General features: G+C 43.4%; 1 protein-coding gene across 3 annotated transcripts in view; it reads left to right on the top strand.

Annotated features, from left to right (window-relative positions):
- PATL1 (PAT1 homolog 1, processing body mRNA decay factor) overlaps nt 1–17,576 on the top strand; it is a 381,191-nt gene that overhangs the window by 314,220 nt on the left and 49,395 nt on the right. The gene's annotated exons all lie outside the window — the stretch shown is intronic.

Here is a 17,576-nt window from a genome sequence, read left to right as displayed (position 1 = left end):
GCCATATGGTCGTGTGCAAGAGGCCTAATATGGCACAGGGCGTTGTTGCTGGCCATGCAGTTGGGTGAGGACAACCGAGGCATGGCCATTTACTTCTATACAATACAATCTAAATGTAATGATCTGATAGGCCCAGTGCGGGCTGTACAAAATTGCCAGGTTTAGGGCATAAAAGGTGTCTACCACCTAATCTGTGAAGTGGAAGGGACTAAAAGACAAACAATCATAACGAGGCTGCATCAAACTTGCATATCCAAGGTCTGCAAAAAGGAACAAGGCCCAAAAATGTCGTCAGTGCATTTATGTTTCCTGGCAAAGTGGTGTCCTCCACAGCCTTCTTACGTTCAGATGTTTCACCCTAGTAAGTAATGCAGCAAAACGTAAGTTTTTTGACACCTTGCAGCCATGATGAGTTAAAAAGGGACAGGCTGCAGTATACATACTAGGCGAGACCTGGGCTCCCTGCGGCAGTACCACCACCACCCAGGTGTACTGTTTTACCCTCGTGTGAAGGCAAACAACTACCAACTCTCTGAATGTAGTGGTACTGAAAAGAAAACATTTGCCAAATCAATCACAGTGAAGTGGGTAGAGGTAGCGGGAACCTGAGCCAACAAGGTGTGTTTATTAGGTACAATGGGGGCTGTTAAAAACGGTGGCTTCATTGACAAGCACGTAGGTTACGTACCATCTGGTACTGGCTGGGTTTGCCCTTCTCACTTTTCTTTTTCACAAATCTCCTTGATAAAGCCCCCATTCCCTTCTTTTGCAAAAAGTCTCGGACTGTTTGAGATATGGCATCTGACTGTGCCATACTCAAGAGATAATGCAACTTCCTGGGAAGTGGACGCCAGGTTTCATCTCCACTTCCACAGGAGGAACTGGGAGCTTGCCAATGCCCGTGAGTTAAGTAGCCTACAGATGGCCCGACATTCCCGCAAGCAGGGCTTCTCATCTTCTGGGAGTACTGACACAAACATGGACCACAGAGTTTTATCACTAACGGCCAACAAACAAAGTTCCTGGTCATGGAGGGCACCTGTGAGTTTCACATCCTCCTGGTATGAGATGCTGGCAAGCAACTCTGCACCCAGGAGGCAACATGTTGTTACTGACTAGCAAACGGGCAAGCACTTCCTGGTTAAATGGGTTGTCCGGGATCACAGTCTTTTTAACTAACATTAGTATTCACCTTTAAATGTATCTGTAAGGTTACCTGAAGGCTTCCATTTATTTTTATTTTTTTTGTGTTTACATTGCAGTGCGCTCTGTCATTTCCTGCCGCACTGCCTTATGGGTCCCACAAGGCAGTGTGACTCCCACACCCTCTAATCGATATTCCTCCTCCTGCCATTCCTCCCCCTCATTTGTAGGGACATGGGAGGCGTGCCTACAGCATTTGAATATGCATAATCCATGTGGCCCCATTGAGTCTAAATGCAGTTGGGAGGCAAAGAGAGGCATTCTCTAGCTCTGCCAGTTCCCTACAAAACGGCCTCCTTGAGCGCTCCAGAATGCCTCTCTGTGCCGGTGACGTCACTGGGCTCTTTACTAAGCGGAAGACAAGGCTTAGTATTCCAGTAAGGAACTCGGTATGTCACCGAAAGAACAAAAAATCACACTTCTGGTCCGCAAATCCAGTCTGAGGAATGAGGACATCAGAAGAAAGAAAGAAAGGTAGAACCGACATATATGTAGGCTGTTCGTGAAAAGCAGCCTATTAACCAATAATCAGCAAACATGGATAACCCCTTTAAGGGCAAATCTAACACGGATGGGTTCTATTAAAAGGGGAGTGTACTACTTTCCCATCCACTGCTACACAAGAACGGGACATTAAGTCAGGGAGGACATGTTTGATGTGCACAACTGTCTTGGCTGCTCCATTATCAATCAAAAACGGGACTACTTCTTTATCACCCATAGTGAGGGATATCATTGGGGCTGGACTTTAATCTGCTGAAATGTTTAAGGGCACAGCTGATACTGGATTGCCTGTTTCCTAAACTTGGTCTAACTTTTCCACTTTTCCCCCTCACCTGTCTGTGTCAGGTTCACTGCTTCTCCAGCAATCCCTAAAAACATGGGTGTCTGTGGGGACAGTGATCCGGCACGGTCAACAAAGAATACAATCCTCTCATGTGGTGTGGACGAGGAGTACCACACACAACACAACACTCTCCCATCTGGGTTCTGGATCCCACATACTCTGCAGGTCCATCCCCCAGGACCATTATAGGGTGGCAGACTTACTTTTTCCTTTCTCTGTGGGGAGGTGGTTTAACATTGTCATGATAACATTCATAATAATACTTCCCACTTTCTCTGTCTCTCTACACCTCCTCTATATACTTTCCTCACTACTCACAGCCAGAATTCTGCCTGTTCTGTGAGCTTTAGATCTTTGTCGCACTCTGTAGGATTTTCTGGAAGTAGGGTTCCAACCCTGTTTATACACTGCGTGCAGAATTATTAGGCAAATGAGTATTTTGACCACATCATCCTCTTTATGCATGTTGTCTTACTCCAAGCTGTATAGGCTCGAAAGCCTACTACCAATTAAGCATATTAGGTGATGTGCATCTCTGTAATGAGAAGGGGTGTGGTCTAATGACATCAACACCCTATATCAGGTGTGCATAATTATTATTGCAAAATGGGTCAAAAGAAGGACTTGACAGGCTCAGAAAAGTCAAAAATAGTGAGATATCTTGCAGAGGGATGCAGCACTCTTAAAATTGCAAAGCTTCAGTTTGGCCATATTTCAGAGCTGCAACATCACTGGAGTGCCCAAAAGCACAAGGTGTGCAATACTCAGAGACATGGCCAAGGTAAGAAAGGCTGAAAGACGACCACCACTGAACAAGACACACAAGCTGAAACGTCAAGACTGGGCCAAGAAATATCTCAAGACTGATTTTTCTAAGGTTTTATGGACTGATGAAATGAGAGTGAGTCTTGATGGGCCAGATGGATGGGCCCGTGGCTGGATTGGTAAAGGGCAGAGAGCTCCAGTCCGACTCAGACGCCAGCAAGGTGGAGGTGGAGTACTGGTTTGGGCTGGTATCATCAAAGATGAGCTTGTGGGGCCTTTTCGGGTTGAGGATGGAGTCAAGCTCAACTCCCAGTCCTACTGCCAGTTTCTGGAAGACACCTTCTTCAAGCAGTGGTACAGGAAGAAGTCTGCATCCTTCAAGAAAAACATGATTTTCATGCAGGACAATGCTCCATCACACGCGTCCAAGTACTCCACAGCGTGGCTGGCAAGAAAGGGTATAAAAGAAGAAAATCTAATGACATGGCCTCCTTGTTCACCTGATCTGAACCCCATTGAGAACCTGTGGTCCATCATCAAATGTGAGATTTACAAGGAGGGAAAACAGTACACCTCTCTGAACAGTGTCTGGGAGGCTGTGGTTGCTGCTGCACGCAATGTTGATGGTGAACAGATCAAAACACTGACAGAATCCATGGATGGCAGGCTTTTGAGTGTCCTTGCAAAGAAAGGTGGCTATATTGGTCACTGATTTGTTTTTGTTTTGTTTTTGAATGTCAGAAATGTATATTTGTGAATGTTGAGATGTTTATATTGGTTTCACTGGTAAAAATAAATAATTGAAATGGGTATATATTTGTTTTTTGTTAAGTTGCCTAATAATTATGCACAGTAATAGTCATCTACACACACAGATATCCCCCTAAAATAGCTAAAACAAACTAAAAACTACTTCCAAAAATATTCAGCTTTGATATTAATGAGTTTTTTGGGTTCATTGAGAACATGGTTGTTCAATAATAAAATTAATCCTCAAAAATACAACTTGCCTAATAATTCTGCACTCCCTGTAGTAATGAATACAACTACAGCATCAGGGTTTTAATTTTGATGAGACATTTTTATTTTACATACGGCAATATTCAAGTGTGACACGTTTCGGCACGCAAGCCTTCCTCACACTGCCCGTAACAAAGAAAACAAAGAAAGTAAAGTACTGACCAGAATACACATCAATATATGGCCACCATACACATGGTCATAATATATAGGAAAAACCTAATTCTCATATAATATTCACCAATTTAAGTTTAGCGTTAACTTTTGCATTGGTAATTTACAATGCTAGAGCTAGTGTTACTGGTACATGACAGAAATGTTTTACAGAATTGTATTTCAAAGAAACTGAGGAAAATATACATGTCTTGAATATGGCGAGTACTATGTGGTTCCATTTCCTTCAGAATGCAATATTATGTTTTGTAATGTTCTGTGAGCTTGTTATCTTTAAGCCACCCTTGCTTTTTCTCACTACTCTGGATTCCGTTTACCATAGTTGACCATTTCCATCACAATCCCCTCTTTTTTGTGATTCTAGCAGATGGGCAGGACCCCCAGGGCCGCGTACTTCACTTGACCTGGAGTCCTGAACATCTGCTCCAACCACAACAACGTGTTATGAATCGAGACGAAGTTGCCTCCAAGTGCTGACTTAATCCTAGTAAATGAAACAAAAACATGGAAGTTAAGACATTTCATCTAATTACAATGAAACAATACTACAAGTAATAACTAATTATAGATATGTGTATATCCTTCACATACTGAGTTCAGTACTCTATGTAGTGCTACTTAGATCTATGTGTATTTTTTCGTGATTGTAGCCGTCTCAGGAAAAAATACTAGTGACCAAGATGACTGCTGGGCAGTAGGTTGTTTCATTTTTCCAAAGATGTGATTTGCATATGACTTTGCTTACGCCCCAAGTCTCAGTGATGTAAGATATATATGCCAAATTTCAAGAAGATTGGATAATATTTAGGGGTTACACACATTGATCACTTTTATTCTACTCACTCCTGTACCTAGGAGGTTGGTCTGAAAACGACTTCAGTTTCAGGATCCCAGGGGCTCTGCATCAAGCAAGGTGGATGGCAAAGGCAATATATGCAATTTAAATTGTCATCTTCACTAAACAGTTGAATATTCCTCAACGAGAATTGAAAGGAATGAAACAGGTTGCACATTTTGTCAGCCTCATATATGTTACCTTTTTTCACGAGGCAATCAGGCTCGGACTGAGCCACAGGGGTACAGGGGAATCCCCCGGTGGGCCCCTGAGCAAGGTGGGCCCGTAGTCTCACAGTAGACTTACTGCACTACTTATATATATATATATTCAATGTACAGCACCTCAACCAGCCAATGTTCATATAAAAAACTTTTTAGATTATTTATTATATTTGAATGTATCCATACGGTGGGCCCCCAAAATAAATTTTACTGGTGGGCCCTAGGTACCCCAGTCCGACACTGGAGGCAATTGTAAGTCGATGGGCTCCAAAGAATGATTTGGATATGCTACAGCTTCTGAGCACTTGCCCAGATGCAGACGTCAAAAAGTACTCTCACAGTTGCTAAGAGACACCTTTGGTATCTGTCAGAAACAAACGTAGGATTGGCTTTTTTAGAGGGTAAAAACCTAGATTTTGAAGGAAAAGACTTGAGCTATTTTGTTACTAATAAAACAAAGATGTTCTTTGAATTGTTTGGGATCCACGATGTGACAGAATATTGCAGTTATTCTCTAAGTAGCCATGTGAACGCTCTTAAGGTGGTCAATGATACCGCAGAAAGAGGAATTGCTCTGATAAAGTTTAATGAATCGGTCAGGGACGAACAACAAAAACAATTCTTGTTGAGGGTAGTCGAGCATCACAGAAAAGTCGTCACCAAGCTAACAAAGGAAGGGATTGCATTGTTCAAAGTTGATTAATATAACACATGTTTTGCATATCATACTACCTATTAGGCCTCATGCACACGGCCATTGTTTTGGTCCGCATCCGAGCCGCATTCACTTCAATGGGGCTGTCCGTTGCTCCGTTCCGTGGTCCGCCAAAAAAATATAACCTGTCCTATTGTCCGCACTTTGTGGACAAGAATAGGCAGTGTTATTAAAGGCTGTCTGTGCCGTTCCGCAAATTGCGGAACGCACACTGCCGCCATCTGTGTTTTGCGGTTTGCGGACTGCAAAACACAACGGTCGTGTGCATGAGGCCTTAATCTTAGTGTCTAGTTTTAATATTTTAAGTTTGTGACTTCTATTTTTCCCAATAAAAGTAATTAACGTTGAAAAATCATATTTTTTTGCCTTCTTTTACAAAACTTATCAAAGTGTGCAACCTCTAAATATTATCCAATCTTCTTGAAATTTGGCATATTTATCTTTTACATCACTGAAACCCCCTACTGGACAGGGAGTGAAGTTCCCTCAGTTAAGATGGCAGTCAGGCCGGAAATTGGATTAGTTAAGATGGCCGCTGGTGAAGAAGTTACCTCAGTTAAGATGGCTGCTGGGGGCGCTGCAGGGTCTCTCAGCGCCATTTTGGAGGGTAGTATCGGTGGCGTGTAAAAATAATTACTTGTTTGTTCATCATACATTTCTGTCCAGCCTAATTCCTTGTACTTATTTTCATGCTGATGCCTGCGTTATTTTTCATAATATCTAAAATAGAATGTTCTAAATTCAAGGCCGAATGTCCTGTGTTCACTCCTGTGAGAAACTTTATAATAATTTCACTCCTTTTTTTTTTTTTTGCCTAAAACCAGAGCACACACCTCCCTTTGTCTCTCCTGTGATTTTCTTTTTCATTCTTGATTTAATTTGGCCTCATCACATCAGTAGAGGTGATTTCGCTAACAGTAAACTTGGCTGTGTGACACAAGGTCAGATTCCTGGTCCACACAGACATAACATTCAACATAAAACAGACATAGAAACAGACGGACATAACTGAACATTTACCATACATTAACACACACACTGCCTTGTTAGTATTGCAGACATTGTACTCGCTATCACACATTCCAATATCGTGACATCACTTCCCTCACAGCTGCGGCCCCCGCTGTCTCCTTTCATACACCTCAGCCACCAGCTGCAGGGCGGTATATTCACCAGGCAACAGAGACACAGCACCAGAGTTGCTCTGTCTGATTCCCAGGGCGAGCCCTCTCGCAAGCGTCCGCGTTCTAGGATCATTACCTCTGGATCCGAGGATGCTGACGATAAAGCTTCTACTTCCGCGCAGTGGGAGGATGATCTCTCTCTCTCTGAAGGAGAAATCTACGAAAGTAATAGGAAATTTTATTTTTCCTCAGAAGAGATGGGTGACTTACTAAAGGCAGTCAGAGCGACAATGGGGATTGAAGAAACCCTTAGGTCCTTATCCATTCAGGATGAAATGTTCGGGGGACTCAGGATAAAAAAATCCAAGGTCTTCCCCATAAACGAACATATTAGAGAAATGATTTTGGAGGAATGGTCGGAACCAGAAAAACTACTGGGGATTTCCAAAGAATTTAAAAATCGACTATTGTTCGACCCCTCTCAGTCTAAATTGTTCGACGAGACCCCTAAAATAGACGTGCAAGTGGCGAAAGTTAACAAAAAAAACTGCCCTGCCGTTTGAGGATGCCGCTCAATTGAAAGATGCTATGGAGCGGAAGGCAGACGCCCTTTTAAGAAAATCTTGTGAGGCCTCCATGTTTAACATTAAGACCAACATCGCAGCAATGTCTGTTGCTAGGTCTATGTACTTATGGTTAGGAGAGCTTGAGAACCACCTAAGCAGTAAGACCTCCAGGGAAGAAATCCTGCAGTCCATCCCGCTACTTAAATCAGCTACGGGATTCCTGGCAGATGCATCGGCTGAATCTATTAGATTCTGTGCTAAGGAGGCGGGGCCTTCCAATGCGGCTCGTCGGGCTTTGTGGATGAAGTCTTGGTCGGGCGATAGAATTTCTAAACAAAAGTTAGTATCTATCCCCTTTTCAGGAGAGTATGTATTCGGGCCGGTCCTAGACAAGATTCTTGAGAAAGCAGCCAACAAGAAAAGGGGATTCCGTGAGGAAAAGTCCTTTAGAAAGAACCAGTCCTTTCGGTCTTACGGTGGACAAAACAAGGCTGTTAGAGGGAAACGCAAGTCAGGCCACTGGTCTTATCCCAAAGGGGGTAAAGGAAGAGGCTTCCTTCTTAAGCCCCAATCTAAATTCGAAGACAAACAGTGACGCCATTGTAGGGGGGAGACTGAAGGATTTCCTAGGTCCATGGGCACTAACATCAAAAAATTCTTGGGCCTTGGATATCATTCGGCAGGGTTACAGGATCGAGTTCACCTCTCTCCCCCCTCCAAGATTCGTCGTCACAAAGATGCCTACCAGATCCTCCAACCTAAATATTTTCCAAGGAGTCCAGGACTTGGTGAAGAAGGGTGCAGTAATCCCAGTTCCCGCGTCTCAAAGAGGTCGAGGGTACTATTCAACCATATTTTTAGTAAGAAAGAAGGAAGGAGACTTCCGGACCATTATAAACTTGAAACAACTGAACAAGTTTATTCTTTACAGGAAGTTCAAGATGGAGTCTCTCAAATCCATAGTACTTCTGATAAAGCTAGGAGCATTTATGTGCTCGGTCGACCTGAAAGACGCTTATCTGCATGTCCCCATTCACCCATATCACCAGAGGTTTCTAAGATTTGCGATCCTAGACCCTTCCAATCGGCTTCTTCATTTCCAATTCATAGCACTACCCTTCGGGATTTCAGCCGCTCCAAGGCTTTTCACCAAATTGGTGATAGAAATGATAGCCCCACTCAGACAGGAAGGTTTAAATATAGTGCCGTATCTGGACGACTTTCTAATTATAGCAGACTCAAAAGAAATCCTGCTGTCGGACTTGGAAATATTTCTGTCCCGCCTGTCTCAACTGGGATGGATAGTGAACGAACCCAAGTCAATGTTAGTTCCATCCGCAAAGGTGAGGTTCCTGGGAGTTACACTAGACTCCGTAACTCAATCAACCTTCCTACCACAGAGCAAGATCCAGTCCCTGGTAAACAAGATGAGGCACTTCCAACGCCGGAAGAGATGCTCAGTGAGGGAAGCAATGAGCCTACTCTGCCTCCTAACCTCCTATATACCTTCTGTCGAGTGGGCGCAGGCTCACTGTCGAGTAATACAGAACTGGCTATTGTCCCACTGGAACAAGAAGAAGGGCTCTCTGGACTCCAAGCTTCCAATCCCAGGATCAGTAAAGAGATCTCTCTCATGGTGGATGAAGGAGAAGAATCTTTCCCAGGGAGTTCCATGGATCAAATCGCCTTCAATTATGATCTTCACGGATGCCAGCCAATCTGGTTGGGGAGCGAAAATCGACAGAGCTTATTTCCAGGGAACGTGGAAACATCTGATATCTGCCCAAATTTAAGGGAGCTGTATGCGGTAAGAGAAACTCTACTTTCCGCCAGACAGCTGATAAGAGATCAGCACGTGAAAGTCCTATCGGACAACTGACCGTGGTCTCCTACTTGAAACATCAGGGAGGTACTCTATCAAGGAGACTCCAGAGTATCTCAGAGGAAATATTTGCAGAGAAAGAACTAAAATCCATCTCAGCAATGCACCTGAAGGGATCCCAGAATCTAGAAGCGGACTTTTTGAGCAGACAAGTCGTAGATCATACAAAGTGGGCACTGAATCCAGAGGTCTTCAATATGCTAACCCAGAGATGGGGGCTTCCTACAATAGACCTGTTCGCATCAAGGAAAAATACGAAAGTACAAACATTCTGCTCCCTAAATGCTGGAGATCATCCCTGGAGAATAGATGCCTTCTCCCTAAAATGGTGCTGGGATCTAGGGTACGCATTCCCTCCATTGCCTCTCATCCCGAGTGTCATTCAGAAGATTCAGGAGGGAAGAACCACAGTAATATTGATTGCTCCGTTCTGGCCGAAGAGAAGTTGGTTCGCTCCTCTCTTGAAACTAGCAATAGACGAACCAGTGAGACTCCCACTCAGAGGGGACATCCTATACCAGGGTCCTTTGTTACATCCTCATCCGGAGTTCCTGAAGCTCACGGCTTGGATCCTGAGGTCTCCCTCTTAAAGTCTGTCAGACAAGGTTATAGCCACCTTGAGATGTTCTAGGAAAAAAGTAACGTCTGCGATATACCTGAAGATCTGGAAAAGGTTCTGTTCATGGTCAGGTGAAGAGAATCCAAATCTGGTAGGGCCTAACATTCAGAAAATTCTGGAATTTCTACAAAAAGGTCTGGACATAGGCCTCTCTCCATCCACCTTGAAGGTTCAAATTTCGTCATTAAGCGCCTTCTTTGATGCCGACCTGGCAGACCATAGATGGGTCAAACGATTCATAAGAGCTGCCCGTAGACTTAGACCCACGCTAAGATCCCGCACCCCAACCTGGGACTTAAATTTAGTACTCAACAACCTTATGTGTTCCCCATTTGAGCCATTGTAGAGCTGTTCAATTAAATTGCTTTCATTCAAAACTGCTTTTCTTATAGCAATTACCTCTGCCAAAAGACTAGGAGAGATTCAAGCCCTCTCTATTAGGGAACCATACCTTACCATCACTGACGATAAGATTGTGCTTAAATTAGACCCAGGTTTCCTGCCAAAGGTAGCCTCAGACCGCAACAGCGGCCAGGAGATCTTCCTTCCATCCTTTTTCAACAATCCCAAGGATCAGGAGGAAGAGAAATGTCATTACCTTGATGTTAGGCGTACAGTCCTTAGATACTTAGAAGCCACTAGGGACTTCAGGAAGTCTGACAGCCTGCTTGTCCAATTTGCTGGAAAAGATAAGGGATCCAGGGTCTCAAAATCCTCAATTGCAAGATGGATTAAAGACACCATTACCCTATGCTATAAGAATCAAAATCTGGATCCTCCTTCCAATATTAGAGCTCACTCTACCAGAGCTGTCTCCACTACTTTTGCTGAAAAAGAAGGGGCCTCCCTGGAGGATATATCCAGGGCCGCCTCCTGGTCTAATATTCACACGTTTGTGAAACACTACCGCTTAGACTTATCTGGAACCTCTGGCCTCTCCTTTGGTCGGAAGGTTCTTCAGGCGGTTGCCCCCACCCATAAAAAATAATTTTATAACTCTCCTTGTGGCCGTCATGGTGATGATATGGGAAAACCGGAATTAGACTTACCAGTAATTCAGTTTCCATGAAATCACCATGACTGCCCATATATTCCCTCCCCTTCTTTTGTTGAAATTTTTTCACAGTTTTTTCTGGTATGATGTTAATACTGGTAAATACTAATACACTTCTGGCACTTTATGTCTTTGGAACACTGAGGTGTGGTGGTGGGAGGGGGCAATTTAACCTATTCTCTGTTCCTGCCCCCACAGAGGTCATGGGTCAATCTCCTTGTGGCCATCATGGTGATTTCATGGAAACTGAATTACCGGTAAGTCTAATTCCGGTTTTCTCAGTCTAAGGTCCTAGGGACTCGAGATTTCAACATCAGCCCGAAGCTGGTACTTACAGTGTTGCCATCGTCCAGCAGAACAGATCAGCACAGTGGGGTACAACAAGAGGCAGACGAGAGAACCAGTTTTCTTACCTTGTCTCTGGGGCTGCAGTCCCCGTCCTCAAATGTCAACCACCGTGCTCTGGGATTCTAAACCTTCGGCTAGCGATGCTTCCTTCTCTCGAGCCCCATGTTGGGCACCACACTGTTAAAGATGCCCTCAATCAGGGCTTATTACGTTTGCTCTACTGTTCCAAATTAGTCTTAATCCTAGGATTTTACATGCATGGAAGAAACAGCACTGACACCAGGTAAGGGTCAAAGCAGTTCTCCTTTATTACAGGAAGTTAAGCAGTTTATAAGTACATCAGAGGGGGCATCGCCCCCCTGAGGCTTGTGGCATTGTTCAATTGGCTAGAATACAAAAATAAGAAAAGAGATAACACTTGGCAACTGCGCATTGTAGATTGTTTTACTAACTCTGGTATGCTAACTATGTAAACATCTAAGTGCAAGCGCCATATTGTGATGTCTTCACACTAACAGCAGTACAGCATACGTCATATGACATATCAGGGAGGAGGGTCCTCTCGGAACTTGAGTGAATAAGGCGTTAGCTGAGAGCTGGAGGATATGGAGGCCATCTTAGTTGATCAAGAATGATATCCACATCTCTATCAGGGTCATAGGACAGCACGCAGCATGAAGAGCAGGTGCTTGATCCCTGGAGCTGCAGTGGTGTCTGTAGTAGGAGAGTTAAGTTGATTTATTGTTTTTGTCTGATCTGAGTGTCTGAAAAGGGGTTGTCCCACAAAAAAATATTCTAGAGTTTTCCAACCAGCACCTGGTCTTGAATACTTTAGTAATTACATGTAATTAAAAATTTAGCAAAGCTACTGAGTTATTCAGTAAAATGTATCTGTATAGCGCCACCTGCTTTTTGCTACCTGAGCTGTGATAGGAAGAGCTGAGACACGCCCCCTAAGCTGCAGCAGAAAATACACTCCCCTTCTAGTCTAGTAGAGCAGTATATGGGGAAATATCTGGATCCATGCGAGGTACAGGGCTGGTTGTAACTTTGTTACTATATGATGTCTGATTTTCATTTGTTACATTAGTCTTAGGCTCTGAGCTGAGGTCTGAAAACATTTTTTTTATTATTAAAAATATGGTCGTTTTTATACCGAAAACAATAAAAATAAAAACTTTTTTTATCATCATATTCTGACCCTTAGAACATTTTTGTAGTTATGTGTATGGAGCTGTGTTTTTTTGTGGGACCATCTGTACTTTTCATTGATACCAGTTTGGGGGGTTGGTGACTTTTTTGATCACTTTTTTTCATTTTTTGTGGCAGAAGAAGCATTTAATAAAAGAATGAATTGGCCATTTAAAAAAAGAAATATATATATATATATATATATATATATATATATATATTTTTTTTTTTTTTATAGTTCCCATAAGGAACCATAACAAGCAGTCATTTAGATTGCTTCTTTCATAGATTCCAATGCATTAGCATTGGAGTCTATAGGGATTATACTATGTTCTTGTGGAGCCCTACCACAGGCATAGGCTCCATAGGAACTAATGTGCCGCAGCCTCCTGTCACACTGCATGCGAGAAGCCGGAGCACACCCGGAAGCGCATCCAGATGCCGTGGTCATGTTTTACCTCGACATCTGAAGGGTTAAAAGTCCACCCCCGGCATTACCGCTAGTAGAGGACATAAGCCGCTAGTGTCTACTGCATGAAACAGGGCTGCCTTTGGGCCTGTGCCCGTCTGGATGGCCGCCTTTGGCCCTGTGCCCGTCTGGAGGGCCGCCTTTATAAGATTATTCTAGATTTAAGTATAATGTCCGGTATTAAAAATTCCTAGAATGTTATTGATCAGACCCTTTTTTCTTTAGGTTCCGACCTCTAGTTAGCTTTTAGATTCCCTATACTTCCATCTGGGTATCCTTACCTTTTTGTTACTTTTCAAGCACTTCTGATAAGCCCAGGAATCTAAAGGAATAAGTTGCCACTGTCCGGAATTTTCGGAGATGCCTTATACATTACCTAGGGGTAACTAAGGATTGGAGAAGTCCGTCAAAGGGTCAGTATGCCAAGGCAGTATAAAGTCAAGTATAGAGTATTCACAGAGTACCACACTAATTCAAACATAGCCTTTATTCAAAGCGCTAAAACTGCCCAACACAAAATATGCAAAGCAAAAAAGAAATATTAAATCAAAAGAAAGGCTGTGTAAACTCAGCAGTCATTCGTATTCCACCATACGGGATAGGGCAGATTTCTAGGCAGGATGGTGATAGTCTGATGGGGGACCTTTCCCTGATTCTCACCCTATGCTATCGATCCCTGTCTATAGAACGGAATGGCCATCTCTACCTTACTGTCACTATTGGCTCCAGCTAAATTCTGCCTCTGTTCTTCTGTCGGTAAGAAGTTCTGCAAGTGGTGCCCCCCACCCTCCCCCCATAAGGAAGGGGTATTCTACTCTGTAAATCCTCTCTGTGGTGCGGTCGTGGGGGAAGGGAAAAATGATTACACTTACCGGTAATCAGATTTTCCAGACCCCACGACAGCACCCTTCCTTATTCCCTCACTGATGTAAATTGGATTTTCCAGACCCCACGACAGCACCCTTCCTTATTCCCTCCCTGATGTTTCTGGTTTCTTGACTTGACCTTCTTATTCTGCAGGTTTCCTGTCCCTGGGGGCGGATCTTCTCTCTGTGGTGCTGTCGTGTGGTCTGAAAAACCTGATTACCGGTAAGTGTAATCATAATTTTTCTTGCGGACCGGAATATCGGGGCAGCGATCCGGAAATGCAGATGCGGAGAGCACATAGTGTGCTCTCCGCATCTCTTCCAGCCCCATAAAGAATCAATGGGTCCGCACCTGCGGAATGGATGCGGACCCATTCTACGGACGTCTGAATGGAGCCTAAGTGACACATCACATTTGCAAAATTTGTGAAAAATGGCTGTGTCCTTAAAGGGATCCTGTCATCCACTTTATGCTGACCTCACTTAAGGCACCATAAAGTAGTGACAGAAATGCTGATTTCAGGGGTGTGTCACTCATGAGTAATTGGTTGCTGAGAATCGGCTTCATAATCATTGCAGCACAGGCCTTGAGAAGAGTCCTGGTTATTCATAATCTCCTGCTCTCCCTGTCCATCTGCTGATGATTGGCAGTTCTTTTCTAGGGAGAAAACTAGGTAGAAGACCATCAATCATCAGCAGGTGGGCAGGGAGAGCAGGAATTCATGAATAACCATGACTATTCTCAAGTGGCTGTGACCCTTTTCCAGGCCCAGTCTGCAATGATTGTGATGTTGGATCTCTGCAACCACTTACTTTTAAATGACAGACCGCTGAAATCAAATCACCTGTCTCTACTTTATTCTGCTGTTAGTATGGGCAGCATAAAGTTGACGACAGGTTCCCTTTAAACGGGTTAAACATATGTCACACACACAAATTAAAGGGATTCTGTCACCAGGATTAACGATATGTAGATATTTATATGTGCCAATTAGTCTTCATGCAGTGTTTACAATGATCCCTCTGTTTATGCTCTGTGTGCCTTATATTCTTATAAAAAGTGATGTTATTCATATGTAAATCACCTCTGTCAGGAGCCCAAGGGGTTGTCCCACGAACTCCTGGAGCCCAGCACCGCCCATCGATCCGGAGCCCAGCACCGCCTACCACTTAATTTATTCACTGCACTATCCTGACGTCATGTAATCTCTGCTCCGTAGTCTCGCGCAGGCGCAGTGGACACTGTAGTCTGCGCCCGTGCGGACTACTGGCACCGGCTTCAACTTGTCCACTGCGCATGCGCCGGCTCCTTGCGCACCCCAATCGGACCGGAAAAGACTCTTTCTCTCCGCAAGTCGGTCCTAGGCTGAGGAATCTTCTGGCAGAAATCGCTCCTTTGACAATTTTGACCGACTTGCGCAGAGGAAGTAAGTATTTTCCGGTCCGATCGGGGTGCGTAGGGAGCTGGCGCATGCGCAGTGGAGAAGTTGAAGCGGGTGCCAGTGGTCCGCGCAGACTGCAGTGTCCACTCCGCCTGCGCGAGACTACGGAGCAGAGTTTACATGACGTCAGGATAGTGCAGTGAATAAATTAAGTAGTAGACGGTGCTGGGCTCCGGATCGATGGGCTGTCTTGGGCTCCAGGAGATCGTGGGACAATCCCTTGGGCTCCTGACAGAGGTGATTTACATATGAATAACATTACTTTTTATAAGAATATAAGGCACACAAAGCATAAATAGAGGGATCATTGTAAACACTGCATGAAGACTAATGGGCACAAATATCTACATATCGTTAATCCTGGTGACAGAATCCCTTTAAGTAGTCTACATCCTTGGGATTAAAGCAGGGAGTTGAGCTGCATTTTAATTGACACTTTGTGTTATGGAGGACAGGTATCATTGAAATGAACAGAAGGTGGAGTATGTAGAAAGACTGGAATCTTATTTCATTGTGAAACAATGATGAAACACTAGTCAGACCACACATGTAGTATTTGGTATAATTCTTGGCTCCTGTGAACAAGAAAAACATAGCAGAGCTAAAGAGGGTTCAGAGGAGGGCAACTAAAGTAATAACTGGAATGGGTGGACTACAGTACCCAGAAAGTATCATAATTAGGGTTATTCACTTTAGAAAAAAGATGACTGAGGGGAGATCTAATTACTATGTATAAATATATCAGGGGTCAGTACAGAGATCTCTCCCATCATTTATTTATCCCCAGGACTGTGACGAAGGGACATCCTCTGCGTCTGGAGGAAAGAAGGTTTGTACACAAACATAGAAGAGGATTTTTTACAGTAAGAGCAGTGAGACTATAGAACTCTCTGCCTGAGGAGGTGGTGATGGCCAGTTCACTAAGAGTTCAAGAGGGGCCTGGATGTATTTCTGGAGCGTAATAATATTACAGGTTACAGTTACTACATTTCTGGAGAGGTTGTTGTTCCAGGGAGTTATTCTGACTGCCTGATTAGAGTTGGGAAGGAGGGTTTTCCCCTAAAATGAGGAAAATTGGCTTCTACCTCATGAGGTTTTTTGCCTTCCTCTGGATCAACTTTCAGGATAATGAGCTTAACTGGACGGACGTATGTTTTTTTTGTCAGCCATATAAACTATGTTACTATGATTTTATGGAGTGGCGGCTTCCTCCTTAGCGATCTAGTCACCAGCTGGGGCTTCCCACTTGGTGAGTGTAGCTGAAGACTAAGCAGGGGAACGATTTGGCAGTTTCACCACACAAAGTTTACATTGGCTAATACCGCTTGTGGGACCGAAGCAAGGAACTAGAGAATTACGCTGCTAAAGTAAATTTTTTTATTATACTCCCTTATATAGTGCTGTCATATTCCGCAGCGCTTTACAGACATTAGCAATCTATGGTACCTATCAGTATGTATTTGCAGTGTGGGAGTAATCCCACACAAACATAGGGAAAACATACAAACTCCATGCAGATGTTGTACTTGGTTGGATTTGAACCCAGGGCACCGCAAGGCAACAGTTCTAACCACTGAGCCACTATGTAATGCTGGTAATCACTTACGACTAGTGTTTTATTCTGGTACTACTAATGTCATACACAGTTTCTCAGTATGGAGTATTAGCATTTATTTGAGCCAGCGATCTTGGTGGTATTGTGGTCTGTGTCAGCGTGCAAATGTGAGTACTGTTATAGTTTTTAAAGTATTTTTATGCACATGGTGTAAGGGCTGGGAATAGAGAGGTAGCGCTTGTGCATCAGTATTGTTGTAATTTTCAAATCTAGTGGATGGAAAAAGTGGAACAGTGTCCCGCTTATATGTGTGGTTCCTTAAAGCAGAAATGTCAGCTTCTTTACAACAGATTTTTTTTAAACTACCCTTTTATTTGTCAGTTTTCTCTATTACTTGTAGTCTGCCAAGAATCCCAAAATTCCAAATAGAGATGTCAACTTTTTTTTGTTATAGTATAAGCAGGCATTTTTGGCATTTTAAAAAAAAAAACTTCTATAGAGATGCCTAAGTGAAAAAAAATCTTGAGCATGCTGTTTTGCCCTGTAAACACACGCTATGGCAAAATAAAATGCCATTAAAATAACGCTTTGGTGCATTTTATATATTTCTATCCACATACAAATCACAAAGAAAATGCAGCTAAATGCAATTGTGAAAACATAAGGTAGGTAAATTA

This window comes from Bufo bufo, chromosome 6 (assembly GCF_905171765.1).
Source record: "Bufo bufo chromosome 6, aBufBuf1.1, whole genome shotgun sequence".
NCBI classification, from domain to species: Eukaryota; Metazoa; Chordata; class Amphibia; order Anura; family Bufonidae; genus Bufo; species Bufo bufo.
Note: the sequence above shows the minus strand (reverse complement) of the source record. Positions and strands in the feature narration are given on the sequence as shown.